The sequence below is a fragment of the Salvelinus alpinus genome, chromosome 9 (genome assembly GCF_045679555.1).
Source record: "Salvelinus alpinus chromosome 9, SLU_Salpinus.1, whole genome shotgun sequence".
Taxonomy (NCBI): domain Eukaryota; kingdom Metazoa; phylum Chordata; class Actinopteri; order Salmoniformes; family Salmonidae; genus Salvelinus; species Salvelinus alpinus.
The window spans coordinates 73,688,464-73,704,416 of record NC_092094.1 but is presented as its reverse complement, the minus strand read 5'-3'; the positions used below and the strand labels follow the sequence as shown (position 1 = coordinate 73,704,416).

Sequence of the window (15,953 nt, the reverse complement as noted above, 5' to 3'; positions counted from 1 at the left end):
TTTTTTGTGTGTGTGTATGTGAGTGAGAGTGAGAGTGAGAGAAAGAGAGCTTGAGGAGATCCTCCCCTCTATCCATTAGCGTACTACACTGGGCCTGCTTTCATCAGGACAGGCAGTGAGGCTAGCCAGGAGCTCTAAAAGCCAGTACTCTACACCAAATCAGACCGGAGGTGTCAAGAGAAGAGTCACTGGCTGCTCAGTGACTACCTGCCAGGGCCAGCTGAGACGGCAGCAAGTGTAAGCGGAATCCCATTAGCACTATAGATAGCCATATAATTGATGAAATTCTACGTGCATTATACAGCAGTCTTTACAGCGAGAGCCTCTTTGAAGAGGTTGTGTTGTCTGTTACAGTAGTACCAGGTAGATGGACTGCCATAATACAGACCGCGTACTCAATCACAGTACTATAAAGCTTCCTCCTCCCTTTTTCCCACCACCATCTCTGTATTGCTAAGGTTAACAATGAGAGTTAAGACGGACAAAGGAGCGTTTCATAAGGCAAGCCAGACGAGTGGAAAAGAGCAGAATTTTCTTGACAAAAAGGTGGTGCAATGCGAAAGGGAGCACTCCCACCGCTGCATTATTTACAAGGCGGTCCATTATCGCTCAGCGAGAAAAACACACACACATACACACCAAATGCATGATCTCGGCTCCCCGCTTTATGAAACGCACGTCTGGCAGGTCACATGTCGGCACCAATCAATACGCAGGGTGCCGTAAGTGAACATGGTTAACCACTGCTAGACGAGGAAGTTGCCAGTCTTATCATATAGATGAACTAAACGGAGTGGGAGTGACGAGTCTGGTGTAGCAGTCTAAGCTTCCAACCACATATGCCCCCTGGCAACAGGGGTTAGCGCCTGCAAAAAAATAACACAAATATATAAAGGTCAGATTTCTGACAACAGAGTGTGATTTTGTGTGTGTGTGTGTGTCTACATTTTGTAGTGTCCCAGGGGGTTTGAGGGCAGTTCCGTCATTCTGTTACTATAACTGCACAGAATGTATCTCTGTCTCTGTCAGTGTTGAACTCTTCCATAACATATTACGTGAGCAGCCTAGATAGTGAATGTGTACAGTAGAGAGTAGGGCTGTACGGAAAGTGGAGCAGTGGGCCTTTCTGAGATGAGCTAGCCAAGTAGGCCATCTATAAGTGGACATATCCTGTACAGTTTATAATGGGCTACAGTATCCCTACGGTCGCTACACAATTCATCTTCCATCAGAGGAAAATGGGTCATCTTCACAATGTATAGTCCATGACCCGAGTTATGACATGCAGAAACACATGACACTTCATCATATAGGCCTAGTCGAAACCTCCCTTTCGTTCTCAACGCGTCTGTCACTGCACTCTACCATTGAGACCACACAATAGCCGAGCTCTGCATTAAAATCGATGCGATACGCGCTGCCATCGCTCGTTAATATCAATATTAAAACGCCTACTCGGCCGCGATGCAGACGGAGACCGGTCAAGAACGGCTCTGATTTGAACCTAGAAGCTTTCTCTGTAATTACATAATGTCGTATCAAACTGGGTTGCGTAAGGTCTATTTATACTCTACCTAGGCTAATGTGAGAGAATGCTTATGACTGCAGCCTCCCGGAGCGGATGCACTCTGTGTTCCACAATCCAAACGCAGGTTCACTTTTGTGAAACGGCCAAGCCACAAGCCGTCGTCGTGCGTTTGTGCAAAACACAGGGGCTTTGATGGTGGATAGGTGTACTTTCTCAAAGAGACCAAAGCGCTGTTAAACAACTGATGACCTGCCCCTGGTCAATTCAACCTTTGAAGGACATTTAAAAAATAAAAAAAAATAGAAAAAAACCACATGCAAAAATGGCTTAGAGATGGAATCAAACTGTATTTGTCACATGCACCGAATACAACAGGTGTAGACCCTACCTGAAATGCTTACTTACCAACAATGCAGTTACGAAAAATAAGAGTTAGGAAAAGACTTACTAAATAAAGTAAAACATATTTTTTTTTTTAAACACACAAATAAGTGTAACAATAAGATGAGGCTATATACAGGGGGTACCGGTACTGAGTGAATGTGCAGGGGCACAGGTTAGTCTAAGTAGTTGAGTTAATATGTAGGTAGAGGTAAAGCAACTATGCATAGATTATAAACAGAGAGTAGCAGCAGCATAAAAAATAAACGGAGGGGGGTCAATGCAAATAGTCTGGGTAGCCATTTGATTACCTGTTCAGTTCAGCATTCTTATGGCTTGGGGGTAGAAGCTGTTAATAAGGAGCCTTTTGGTCCTAGACTTGGCACTCTGGTACTGCTTGCCATGTGGTAGCAGAGAGAACAGTCTATGACTAGGGTGGCTGAAGTCTGACCATATTTAGGGCCTTCTTCTGACACTGCTTGGCATAGAGGTCCTGGATGGTCCAGGAACCTTGGCCCCAGTGATGTACTGGGCCGTACGACCTACCCTCTGTAGCACCTTGCGGTCGGATGCCGAGCAGTTGCCATACCAGGAGATGATGCAACCAGTTAGTATGCTCTCGATGGTGGAGTTGTAGAACTTTCAGGATCTGAGGACCCACGTCAAATATTTTCAGTTTCCTGGGGGGGAATAGGTGTTGTCGTGCCTTCTTCACAACTGTCTTGGTCTATGATAGTTTGATGGTGATGTGGACACCAAGGAAATTGAAGCTCTCAACCTGCTCCACTACAGCCCCGTCAATGTGAATGGGGGTGTGCTCGGCCATCCTTTTCCTGTAGTCCACGATCAGCTCTTTTCTCTTGATCATGTTGAGGGAGAGGATGTTGTCCTGGCACCACACTGCCAGGTCTCTGACCTCCTCCCCATAGGCTGTCTCATCGTTGTCGGGGATCAGGACTACCAACGTTGTGTCGTCTGCAAACTTGATGGTGTTGGAGTCATGCTTGGTCACGCAGTTGTGGGTGAACAAGGAGTACAGGAGGGGACTAAGTACACACCCCTGAGAGGCCACCATGTTGAGGATCAGCCTGGCAGATGTTGTTGCCTACCCTTACCAGCTGGGGGCGGCCCGTCAGGAAGTCCAGGATCACGTTGCAGAGGGAGGTATTTATTCCCAGGGTCCTTGGCTTAGTGATGAGCTTTCAGGGCACTATGGTGTTGAATGCTGAGCTTTAGTCAATGAACAGCATTCTCACGTAGGTGTTCATTTTGTCCAGGTAGGAAAGGGCAGTGTGGTGTGCATTAAAGATTGCATCTGTGGATCTGTTGGGGCGGTATGCGAATTGGAGTGGGTCAGCGCATGCGCTGAGTACATGTCCTGGTAATCCGTCTGGTGAATGTTGATCTGTTTAAAGGTTCTTACTCACATAGGGTACGAAGAGTATGATCACACAGTTGTCCGGAACAGCTGGTGCTCTCATGCATGCTTCAGTGTTGCTTGCCTCGAAGCACATATAGAAGTAATTTAGCTCATCTGGTAGGCTTGTGTCACTGGGCAGCTTGCGTCTGGGCTTCCCTTTTTAGTTCATAATAGTTTGCAAGCCCTGCCACATCCGACGAGCATCAGAGCCGGTTTAGTAGGATTCAATCTTAGTCCTGTATTGACGCTTTGCCTGTTGGTTCATCGGAGGGCATCGGAGGGCATAGTGGGATTTCTTAAGCGTCCGGGTTCGACGCCGATACCGTTTATTGGAGGACCAAAAAAAGCCGATACCGATTAAATCGGCCATTTTTAAAAATGTATTTGTAATAATGACAATTACAACAACACTGAATGAACACTTTAACTTAATATAATACATAAATAAAATCAATTTAGCCTCAAATAAATAATGAAACATGTTAAATTTGGTTTAAATAATGCAAAAACAAAGTGTCGGAGAAGTAAAAGTGCAATATGTGCCATGTAAGAAAGCTAACGTTTAAGTTCCTTGCTCAGAACATGAGAACATATGAAAGCTGGTGGTTGCTTTTAACATGAGTCTTCAATATTCCCAGGTAAGAAGTTTTAGGTTGTAGTTATTATAGGAATTATAGGACTATTTCTCTCTATACGATTTGTATTTCATATACCTTTGACTATTGGATGTTCTTATAGGCACTTTAGTATTGCCAGTGTAACAGTATAGCTTCCATCCCTCTCCTCGCCGCTACCTGGGCTCGAACCAGGAACACATCGACAATAGCCACCCTCGAAGCAGCGTTACCCATGCAGAGCAAGGGGAACAACTACTCCAAGTCTCAGAGTGAGTGACGTTTGAAACGCTATTAGCGCGCACCCCGCTAACTAGCTAGCCATTTCACATCGGTTACACCAGCCTAAACTCGGGAGTTGATAGGCTTGAATTCATAAACAGCAGAGCTGCTGGCAAAACGCACGAAAGTGCTGTTTGAATGAATGCTTGCGAGCCTGCTGGTGCCCACCATCGCTCAGTCAGACTGCTCTATCAAATCATAGACTTAATTATAACATAATAACACACAGAAATACGAGCCTTAGGTCATTAATATGGTCGAATCCGGAAACTATCATCTGGAAAACAAAAAACATTTATTCTTTCAGTGAAATACGGAACCGTTCCGTATTTTATCTAACGGGTGGCATTCATCAGTCTAAATATTCCTGTTACATTGCACAACCTTCAATGTTATGTCATAATTACGTAAAAGTCTGGCAAATTAGTTCGCAATGAGCCAGGCGGCCAAACTGTTGCATATACCCTGACTCTGCGTGCAATGAACAAGTGTGACACAATTGACACAAGTGACACAATTTCACCTGGTTAATATTGCCTGCTAACCTGGATTTCTTTTAGCTAAATATGCAGGTCTAAAAATATATACTTCTGTGTATAGATTTTAAGAAAGGCATTGATGTTTATGGTTAGGTACATGTTGGAGCAACAACAGTCCTTTTTCGCGAATGCGCCCTGCATCGATTATATGCAACGCAGGACACGCTAGATAAACTAGTAATATCATCAACCATGTGTAGTTATAACTAGTGATTATGATTGATTGATTGTTTTTTATAAGATAAGTTTAATGCTAGCTAGCAACTTACCTTGGCTTCTTACTGCATTCGCGTAACAGGCGGGCTCCTCGTGAGGCAGGTGGTTAGAGCGTTGAACTAGTTATCCGTACGGTTACAAGATTGAATCCCTGAGCTGACAAGGTAAAAATCTGTCGTTCTGCCCCTGAACAAGGCAGTTAACCCACCGTTCCTAGGCCGTCATTGAAAATAAGAATGTGTTCTTAACTGACTTGCCTAGTTAAATAAATAAAATAGGCAAAATCGGCGTCCAAAATGACCGATTTCCGATTGTCATGAAAACTTGAAATCGGCCCTAATTAAATCGGCCATTCCGATTAATCGGTCGACCTCTAGTCCGGGTTAGTGTCTCACTCCATGAAAGCGGTAGCTCTCTCCTTTAGCTCAGTGCCGATTTTGCCTGTAATCGATGGCTTCTGGTTGGGGTATGCATGTACGGTCACTGTGGGGACGACGTCATCGATGCACTTAATGATGAAGCTGGTGACTGATGTGGTGTACTCCTCAATGCCATCGGATGAATCCCGGAACATATTCCAGTCTGTGCTAGCAAAACAGTCCTTAGCTTAGAATCTGCCCAGTTTCGTATTGAACGAGTCACTGGTACCTCCTTTTTTAGTTTTTGCCTGTAAGTAGAGATCAGGAGGATAAAATTATGGTCAGATTTGCCACATGGAGGGCGAGGGAGAGCTTTGTACGTGTCTCCGTTTTTTCCTTTGGTTGCACGTGACATGGTGGTAGAAATTAGGTAAAACAGATGTAAGTTTTCCTGTATTAAAGTCCCCAGCCACTAGGAGTGCTACCTCTGGATGAGCATTTTCTCGTTTGCTTATGGCCTACAGCTCATTGAGTGCAGTCTTAGTGCCAACATCGGTTTGTTGTGGTTAATAGACAGCTACAATAAAATATAGATGTGATACAATTACTGCTGAAAGTGCTTGTTTCCTACTGAAGTGAACTCTCTGGAGCAGTGCATCAAAGGAAAGCTGTCATTCTGAGAGGAATTATCCATCGTCTTCCACTGAGGAGGGAATGTGAAAAGAAACTACAAGGTTGGTGTGCATTCAGCCAGAGAGGGAATGAATGGCAGTTGAGATGGTTGGATCCATGCTTATGATGTAACCTTCATGGAAATGGTTTCTGGGTTTATAATGCAGTGAAATTTAAAAAAGAAAATTGCTCTCGCAAATGGCTGTATCAATAAAGTGCAGATAGGAACATAGAGGCTGACCATTGAGCCAATCAAACTGCCAAATTACATCCTGGTCATCCAAAAGCTGCCACTAACCTCATTGAACATTTAGCCTCTGTAATCTCCCACTTACTGGAAGTTCCTCAACACCAAACATATATTAGGTTGTGATCATAGTGCGAGTCCAAAGATCGTTCGAGTCCAAACCACAAGACTAAAATGACAAACAGGCTAGGTTCATTCTTAAAAGTCTAAGCTGACATATGGAATTGTTTAAAGATGGTCATACTATGGATCATTTAGTTATTTTATGTAGAATTTTAGGACCCCTTCAGGTATCAAAAATGTTTCATCAGTCGCTATCGACAAAAGGTCAGTGGGAAGAAGTTGTATTGGACTACTTTCAGGAGGACGATCGTACCATGCTGACTCTCTGACTCTGAAAATGAATCAGACGATGAGGAAATCCCTGATTTTGGTAAAAACATTTTAATTGAAGACATTGTAGAGTCTTCTGATGACAGTGATGGGGAAGAAACAGCGATCAACAGCGTTGTCACAGAAGAAATTGACCGGGTTCTGAAATCAGTGGAATTTCTGGTAGAAGCATAGTATGATATGGAGATGAATTCAATTCTGGCGTTTGACTGCAAATGCAGAGGGATTCGAAAAGGGAACACAGAAGGCTGTTGTATAAAACACCTGTCTCCGGATTACATCTTCAAACTATGGCCAACCATGGCATCCATGACAGAGAGGGAGAAATATTTTATGATTCTTATGGCATTGCACACAATCAGTGTGAACCAGAGTGACTTGACACAACGGGCCAAACAAGCTGTACAAACAAAATGGAACACAGGACGTCTTATTTAATGAAAGGGGTTGCGGTTTGCCGTGAAGCATTCATCCATGTATACGGGTAAGAGTCGAGCTACAGTTTCAGATATTATACAATTCAAATTGTGTCAGAAAGTTGTTTTAATTTCAAGTTAAATCTTACTGTTAGCTAGCTAGCTGACATTAGGTGGCTGGCTGGCTCGCTAGCTAACATTAGCTTTAAGTGTATGATCTGTGTAGTAATATTGTCTCAAAGCCATTCGCATTGCTAGTTATAGCCTAATGTTAGCTAGCTAACATTGAACCTATTTGGTTAACTTTAGCTAGCTATGACAATCAGTTTGTTTTGCTAGTACTCCATGGATTGGGATTATGGTTCATTGTTTAGCTAGCTAGCTAGCTACATATCTAAACAAAAACACCAAGTTAAAGCGTACTGTTAGCTAGCTAGCTGACGTTAGATGGCTGGCTCGCTAGCTAACATTACATGTATGATCTGTGTAGTTATATTATATCAGCAAGTCATTTGCATTGCTAATTATAGCTTAATGTTAGCTGGGGGCAAGTTCACAGTCATCAGCACTATCTGCAGTGCCTCTATGCACATTCACATGACTCTCTCCTAACACACACGCCATACGTTGCTGCTACCATTAATTTGTTTATACTGATGTGGGTATAGACAAAAGAGCTCTCCAGTGGGTGTACCAAAACATTCAAATGGTCATTTTCTCAAAGTGGTGTTACTATCATCAACTTTCAAAGCAGAATTACTTTCCCATTGTTCCTCAAATGCAGTGCATGATATATCATTTTATCCAATGTAAAAACAGTCAATAAAGAAACCATATAAAGTGTTTGTCCTTTATCTAAGAGATATAAGAAAAGGTCAGGAAATATTTAACCCCTTTTTTTTGGGTAAGCACAAAAAAACGTTCATACTTCCATTCATTTTTAAAAACCGGACACATGTTACCTTCAGACGGGTCCCGTGACACTTGTGTGGGTCGTAGAGCTAAACGTATTTGTGAGAATCTCCCCTTTCCATAGAGTGGTCATAATAGTTTTGTAGGTCAAACCGTTCGGACGCTACAGACGTTTCGTGAGAATACCTATTTTTCGGGATGTCTCATGGTCTGACAAACACCGCTCCGGTAGGGTGCGTGGGTCAAATCACTGAGGAAGCCAGAGGGGGAAAAAAGCCGTATTACAACCTGTGTGTGATAATTGCGTTGTTTGCTCTATAACCTGTTAGTTCATATGCCTTGCCACTGTGATATATAGGCCTAAAGGCCCAGACAATAAGACAGTGGCAGAATAAATTCAATCACACCTTTGTTTCATCACAAAACCAGAGCAACCACTGTCTGGTGAAGTCCACAAAGCATTTTACATGTAACAACCAGTTACATGACCTACAGTATGGTCAAGCAAGTGAATGCCGCCGATATTTTCGGACCACTAAACAACCATTGATTTAGAACCACGGAGAGTTTAGAACCATGTATGCTCTCGATGCAAAGTGATTGGATTTGGCGTCACTCCAAACTGGCTTCCCTTGACACTTTTTTTGGGTGCGCCAGGTCCATTCACAGTTGAGCTCACTCAGTTTGGCGCAACGCTGATGGGCTATTGCTTTATACTTTTTTTTGTTATCAAGGGAGGCCAAATGCTCGCTGGCTTCCCTTGCATTCAATGCTACAGGTGGCAACAATGTCAATCTTTTTGACCAGACAGCATCAGATAAATGGCCTACACATACAAAGACAGAGTGGCGCGGTTTCGCTTGCTTGGGTGCTGTCTCCGGTGAGATGCATAACTTTCAATTTAATTCGCAAAAGGCTGAATGTAACATAGAAAGACGAAATATACATTCTTTTATATGATTATTATTAATTTCTTTGGTACATTTTCGGGGAAGCCTGGCTTCCCTTTGCATCCATTAATATACGCCACAGCACAACTCTAGCTCTGCCACCTGGCAGAAGTGCGACACCGGCAGATGCGCTGGATTGAGACACACCCGATGCAAAAAATATATATCTCTTAAACTGACATATTCATGGGGATTTATTACGTTACTAAGATTGACCTACTCGACTCTAGGGGGTTAACCGGCTAGGCTAATTGAGGCTTAAGGCTAACAATCACAATATGATTTTGTCCACAGGGTGATTAGAGTCAGATCGAGGCCTCTAATAGACGTGCTTAGTGGGCCTGCCATCGTCTCGTGTTCCTTCCCTCGCTGCGCTCCTTGTTCTAGAACAGGGATAGGCAACTGGCCCCTTTGGTTGGTCCCCGGATCAATTCCAACCCCCCCAAAAAAATAACTCAGTTGGGTACTTAAATTACTGTTGAAGTGTTAGAATATACAAGATGCAATTTCGAAATTTGGTTTAGCAGTAGAGATATTTCTCTTGTTATGTCAGTCAATCAACTAGCCGACGTCAGCTAAGCATTTTTAGATTGGTAAGTTAGCTGGCTAGACTCTCTAAAATTGTAGTAATCATGGTCGAATTTAAAACTGGGGGGGGGGGCAGATTGATTTTGTTAGTCAGTCACTCTCACCAATACACTACATGGCCGGAAGTACATGGACACCTGCTAGATGAATATCTCACTCCAAAATCATGAGCATTAATATGGAGATGGGTCACCCCTTTTCTGCTATAACAGCCTCCACTCTTCTGGAAAGGCTTTCCACAAGATGTTGGGAAATTGTTGTGGGCACTGATGTTGGGCAATTAGGCCAGGTCGCAGTCGGCGTTCCAATTCATCCAAATGTGTCCGATGGGGTTGAGGTTAAGGCTCTGTGCAGGCCAGTCAAGTTCTTTCATACACCGATCTCGACAAACCATTTATGTATGGAACTCGCTTTGTGTACAGGGGCATTGTCATGTTGAAACAGGAAAGCTTATTCTCCAAACTGTTGCCACAAAGTTGGAAGCACAGAATCATCTAGAATGTCATTGTATACTGTAGCGTTAAGACTTCCTTTCACCAGAACTAAGGGGCCATAGCCCGAACCATGAGAAAAACAGTCCCAGACCCTTATTCCTCCCCCACCAAATGTTATAATTGTAACTACGCAGGTAGCGTTCTCCTGGCAAACCCAGATTAGTCCGTCGGACTGCCAGCTGGTGGAACGTGATTCATCACTCCAGAGAACGCATTTCCACTGCTCAACTCCAACAGCGGCGAGCTTTACACCACTCCAGCCAACGCTTGGCATTGCTCATGCTGAGCTTGTGTGGACTACGACTTTGCTGCTCCTAGACGTTTACACTTCACAATAACAGCACTTTCAATTGACCGGGGCAGCTCTATCAGGGCAGACATTTGATGAACTGGCCATGTAGTGTATCATATAAAAAACTTTATACTACTCTGACATTTAATCCACAGATAACAGGGGGAACCTAGTTAGTTTATAGTACTGTATTCTCTCCTTCAGTAGTAGTAGTCGTCGTCTTCTTCTGTTGACTTTATATGTCGGTTGGCAACCAACTTTAAGGTGCATTACCACTACCAACTGGACTGGAGTGTGGACCTCAGTTCATCTTTCAATCACCCACATGAGTATATGCTCATAAAAACAAATGAGGAGATGGGAGAGGCGAGACTTGCAACGCGCCAAGCATCAAATATACAACTACGTTTTATAGTAGTGCCTGGCTATGCAGACGCTCGTTGACGCACGAGAGCAGTTTAGATGAAATTATTGAATAAAATGTGTCAATGTATTTAGCAACACAAGCGGTGTGATCAGCATGTCACTCTCAGATGAACTAGCTGAAATCATAAGGAAACAGAATGCTACGTGGGCTAAAGCAAGAAGGTCTGATTCAGCTGGTGATTGGATGGAATCATGGTGTGGCTATGACCCGAAAGCAGACCACTACCTCAAGTTGTATTTATCGCATGCGCCGAATACAACAGGTGTAGACTTTACAGTGAAATGCTTGCACACAAACCTTTCCCAACAATGCAGAGTTAAAAATAATACAAAATAGTAACTAACACAAGAGGAATACAATAAAATACACAAGAACGGAGCTTTAATACAAGAAGTACCAGTACCAGACCTCAAATCTTCTGCTGATAATCTGAATAATCCTTCAAAATTTTGGGAAGTAAAGACAAATGTAGAGCGCAAAACACAGCTCCCTAAACAACTGTGGGTTGACTTCAGGTGGCAACTGAGAAACCTCTATTCTGAACATCTTTAACCTCACCACAGAATCGAATGAAATCCCCATGTGGTAGAAATCAGCATTTGTCCTACTGTACCCCTTTTGAAAGGAAGTGATCCCGCTCTACTGAATAACTAAAATCGGCCAATCTAAGTGGTCTATTCTGGCAAAGGCATTGGAGTCCCTAGTCAATAAGCAGGGCCTACCTCCAGGAAAACAATATTTTGAGTGGTATACAATTAGGTTTCAGGTCAGCACTGTCACAGCAACTTTAAAGGTTTTGATTGATGTTGACTGAGCCCTGGACAGGAAGCTGCATCGTGTATCTGTATTCATGGACACGTCAAAGGCGTTTGACACGGTCTTGGTGCAGAGATTGAAGTGTGTTGGGAATACTGGTCATGCTCTGGCGTGGTTTGTGTGAATTACCTGTCAAATCAAACGTAGTGTGTTAAGGCAGGTGGTGCCTCGAGGATACATTTTAGGCCCCCTGTTGATTATGATCTATATCAACAACATTGGGAGACAGAGTGAGACAGCTGATGTACATTTTTATGTGGATGACACTGTTCTCCATTCAAGTGGCAGCAGTTTGACTTTGGCTTATGAAAAAGCTCAGACAGCGTTTTAATGTCATTCAACAAAATCTGTATGATTTGAAGCTTGTTCAGAATTCCTCTAAAACAAAATGCATGGTCTTTTCCAATATTAAACACTCTGAAAACCATGTAATTACTACATTGGAAAACGTACAAATATCTTGGAGTTTGGGTGGATGACAAGTTGAGCTTCACCACCCATGTAGAGAACCTTATCAAGAAACGCAAGCCGCCAGAAAATAGTTAATTCATTGTACTTATCTCTGTATTGGACTATAGTGATACTATGTACAGTATGGGCAAGCGACAAGCTCTACACTGAAGGTTCTTGTCTCTATCACGCAGCCCTTCGTTTTGTCACCAATCAGATGTGTAACCGACCATTTTGATCTCTGCAGTGCTGTCAGGTAGATATCCCTAACAACACGTAGGCTCAAACACTGGTACATTCAAGGTTGTTTTATGCTACGAGTCCCGAAAATTAAAACCGAGCATGGAAAAATGTCCTTTCATTACTTAGCACCCTGCTCTTGGCCTTTTGTCTCTTGCCGTCATTGTAAATACGAATTTGTTCTTAAAATTGACTTTCCTGGTTAAATAACATTTTAAGAATTCATCTTTAGCGTCCAGTTTTTATGTCTATTCCTGGCCATCTGCCAATATCAGTCTCCCGGGTCACCTGGTTTTCGGCAGCACTGCCTGTTTTCCGGGACACCTTGCTGTGTAGCTCCCACTGGGCATACATTGTACAACACGAGCACAGACATACCTCTGTTCGCGGTCAAGCCCTGCAAGCACGGGGAGGGGGTCTATCTAGTTATCTAGTGTTATGAAGTCAGACAGTGTATTCTATATCCATGTACAAATGAATGAAACCCACAGATGATTCGAAGCCTGCATGTACTTCAACGTGTGGCTGTGACTGAGTTTTCCTGTTGTTTATAAAACTGAAATTGCCATAAATGACATATTGTAATGTATAGAGGTATTGGAATAGGGAAAGGATACAACAAGTCACTGCAATCTCTTGGAATCCTGAAAGAGAACAAGATGACAACAGCGTTGACATATTGAAGTGGAACGACGCCGTCTCTGACAGGCAGTCGGAGTACGACATCCTTGATGTTGCAAGCCAGACAAAGGACAAGTCAATGCTATTTCATTGTCTTTGCCAAGGGATCTATTATGTGCAGAGATCAGGGATTTAAAGCATAATCCCAACGGAACATGAGAAACACGTCTCTTCATTTCAAGCCTAGTTGTACTCCAAAAGAAAAGATGGAATCTTCGCTCAACGACCGCAATACATTTTGACAGGAACCAACCCACAAGTTGCAGCACAAAGGAAGGACACAGTATATTTCCAGATGGTGATGTGGTGCATCCCACTTGCGCTTACCGTGCTCCATGCTATATTAACTCGTTCATCAGTACAAGCAGATAAAGATAAACTCAAATCTGGAGAGCATTCAATCAAATGCACCACAGCATAGCGGCCTTATTCCCATCCAGCCTGCATGTTTGGCTGTGTGTGTGTGTGTGTGTGTGTGTGTGTGTGTGTGTGTGTGTGTGTGTGTGTGTGTGTGTGTGTGTGTCAGGCTGGTCTGAGGGCCGCCAATATGGTGGACTCGGTGTGGAGTCAACCTGCTCCTAATTTGTCCGTCTCTGTAAAAAGGTCACCCCCCCCCCCCCCCCCGGCCCTGTGCCAAGAACACGACAACTCATTAACTTCTGGTTGCCATGGAAGTCGTGCTTTCACCGTTTCAGGAGGAGTGGAAGACCGTGGGTAGGAGCAGGCGCACGTTGCAATGTGCGACAGTAACACCGCCGTGACGGTTTTGGTTCTAAACGCAGCTGGGCTTAAGATAGACGCTCTCATTATTCCTGAAGCGGTCATTGACATGCGAATTGAGGAATATAGGTACTGTGGTGGTAAGTCAATCCCTCGACCCATCTCACCCTCCCCCAAACATAGGCTCAAGGCACACCAAAAAATGGCACACATTATTCAACACAGAACATTATGAAAACAATAAGAGAATTCAAAGAATGGAACACTGTTTCTGCTGTAGCGACATATGAATTCAGTATAATACATTTGAATGTGCTGGGCACGGTCGTTATCGTAACAAAATGCCGTGACTGAAATGTTTCAAGCCGCATATTTCATGTCTCTCACGTCGGTCACATTGTTTGAATGTAGGACACAAGTTGCCATTCCTCCGTCATCAACGCTTCTGTAATATAGTGCCTCTGATCTCGGGAGGCCACACACACACACACACACTTTGCCGCTTTAAACCGCTCTCCAACCCCAGCCAACTGACCCAAATGTATTACCCAGAGAGATCCAGGGGTCCTTTATTTTGGGTTCACTCTTTTTTCCCTTAATGAGGATCTCAGAGTTGACATGACATGCATGCCGAGTGTAGTGTAGTACGGGGCGGGCCCAGACATTGAACAATTGGCCTTCTGTCCTTGATGCTGTGGGGGGACTGAACTGGACGCTTAGTTGAGTGTGACAGTAGAGGTCTATTTATTCCATAGCTGGAGGAGTTAGTTACACATCAGACAGACCACCGTCCAAATGTAGAGTTGTAGATTTGATGGAAGGGTATATACAGTGTTGTGCTGTTTGGGATTGAGGTATTCATTCAGACAGGCCAATGGACAGACAGTGGCCAGGCCCGGGTAACTAGGACACAACCAGTCTCATGCCTATTGGGCACGTCACCATCCCAGTGCAGGCCTTGTGATGCTTTCTCTATTCTGGAGGAGAGGGAGGGAGGGATGGCAGGAGGAAAGGGGTGGCGGTAATGAATGCTGCCGTAGGCCCTAGTCCACTTTCTACACCTTGATAAGTCTCCTAATGTGCCATTAGCCAAACGACCCAGGGTTTAGGCAGAGCTTAATGAATCAGCGTAAATATTCATGAGATTTTGTGCCGCTTTAAGTGGGGCTCCATTTATTCCTTTCCGAATCTCTAAAACGCAGAGGCAGGGACAAAACCCATCTTTCATCTGCGGTGTCTGATTGAAATCCCTCTTGGTTTTGGTTGGCAGTGTGCAATTGTGGCTCAAAAACGCATCCCCCCCCCCATAACCTGTGGCTTACTAAGCACACACAAACTAGAAGGCACTGTTACCGTCAGTGCTAGTCTTGAACTCATCCATACTACTAGGTCAACAACAGTCAGCTTGACAACAGTGTTGTTGCCACAGAGGCATTTTGAACGCTGCACACATACGCAGTGCTGGAGAACTCTAAATGGCTTCACAGAGCCCGAAAGAGAATGACAACCACAGACTAAACAAAAGCCCGGGCTGTTTTGATTTCGAGTAGGACGAGGTCACCCTAAGACGAGATGACTCATTTCAAAGCAACGTTTGAAGAGGCACAACGACGGAATTAAAGGAGAACAACTGGCTTGCAAGAAAAAAATGTGAATTGGCTTACTACAGTATATTCATTGTGTCGAACCAAACACAGGAACACACTGACATTGGTCCACACTGAGTAGCAATGGTCATGAAAATGGATTAACAAAAAAGTACAAAATAGAGTTGTAACAGCTGAATAATAGAGTAATATACTCAACTCACTTAGATTTATTTTATTTTATCCATCAAATAGACTGTATACTATAGCACACAAACAATGAGACAACGGAATCCAGACATTTTGGAAGAACTTCTGGTATTCAATGGAATGTCAAATTTGTTCTTCTTTGAAAACATAAATGCCAAGGTTTTTAATCCACATATGCCCTTGTTATATTTTTGGTTATTATGTTGCTGAACAAATAACATCTAATTAGCATTTAAATATGGGCATAATACCGAGTGGCGCAGCGGTCTAAGGCATTGCATCTCAGTGCAAGAGGCGTCACTACAGTCCCTGGTTCGAATCCAGGCTGTATCACATCCGTCCATGATTGGGAGTCCCATAGGGTGGCGCACAATTGTCCCAGCGTTGTCTGGGTTACGCCGTCATTGTAAATAAGAATTTGTTCTTAACTGACTTGCCTATTTAAATAAATAAAAAATAAGTTGACGTGTCAGTGCGTTTTAAAAATCGGTAACAATTTACTCGACACAGTCATAATACT

General features: G+C 43.5%; 1 protein-coding gene across 3 annotated transcripts in view; it reads right to left on the bottom strand.

Moving 5' to 3' along the window:
• Positions 1 to 15,953, bottom strand: part of rnf144aa (ring finger protein 144aa) — a 65,170-nt gene that overhangs the window by 32,781 nt on the left and 16,436 nt on the right. The window lies entirely within an intron of this gene.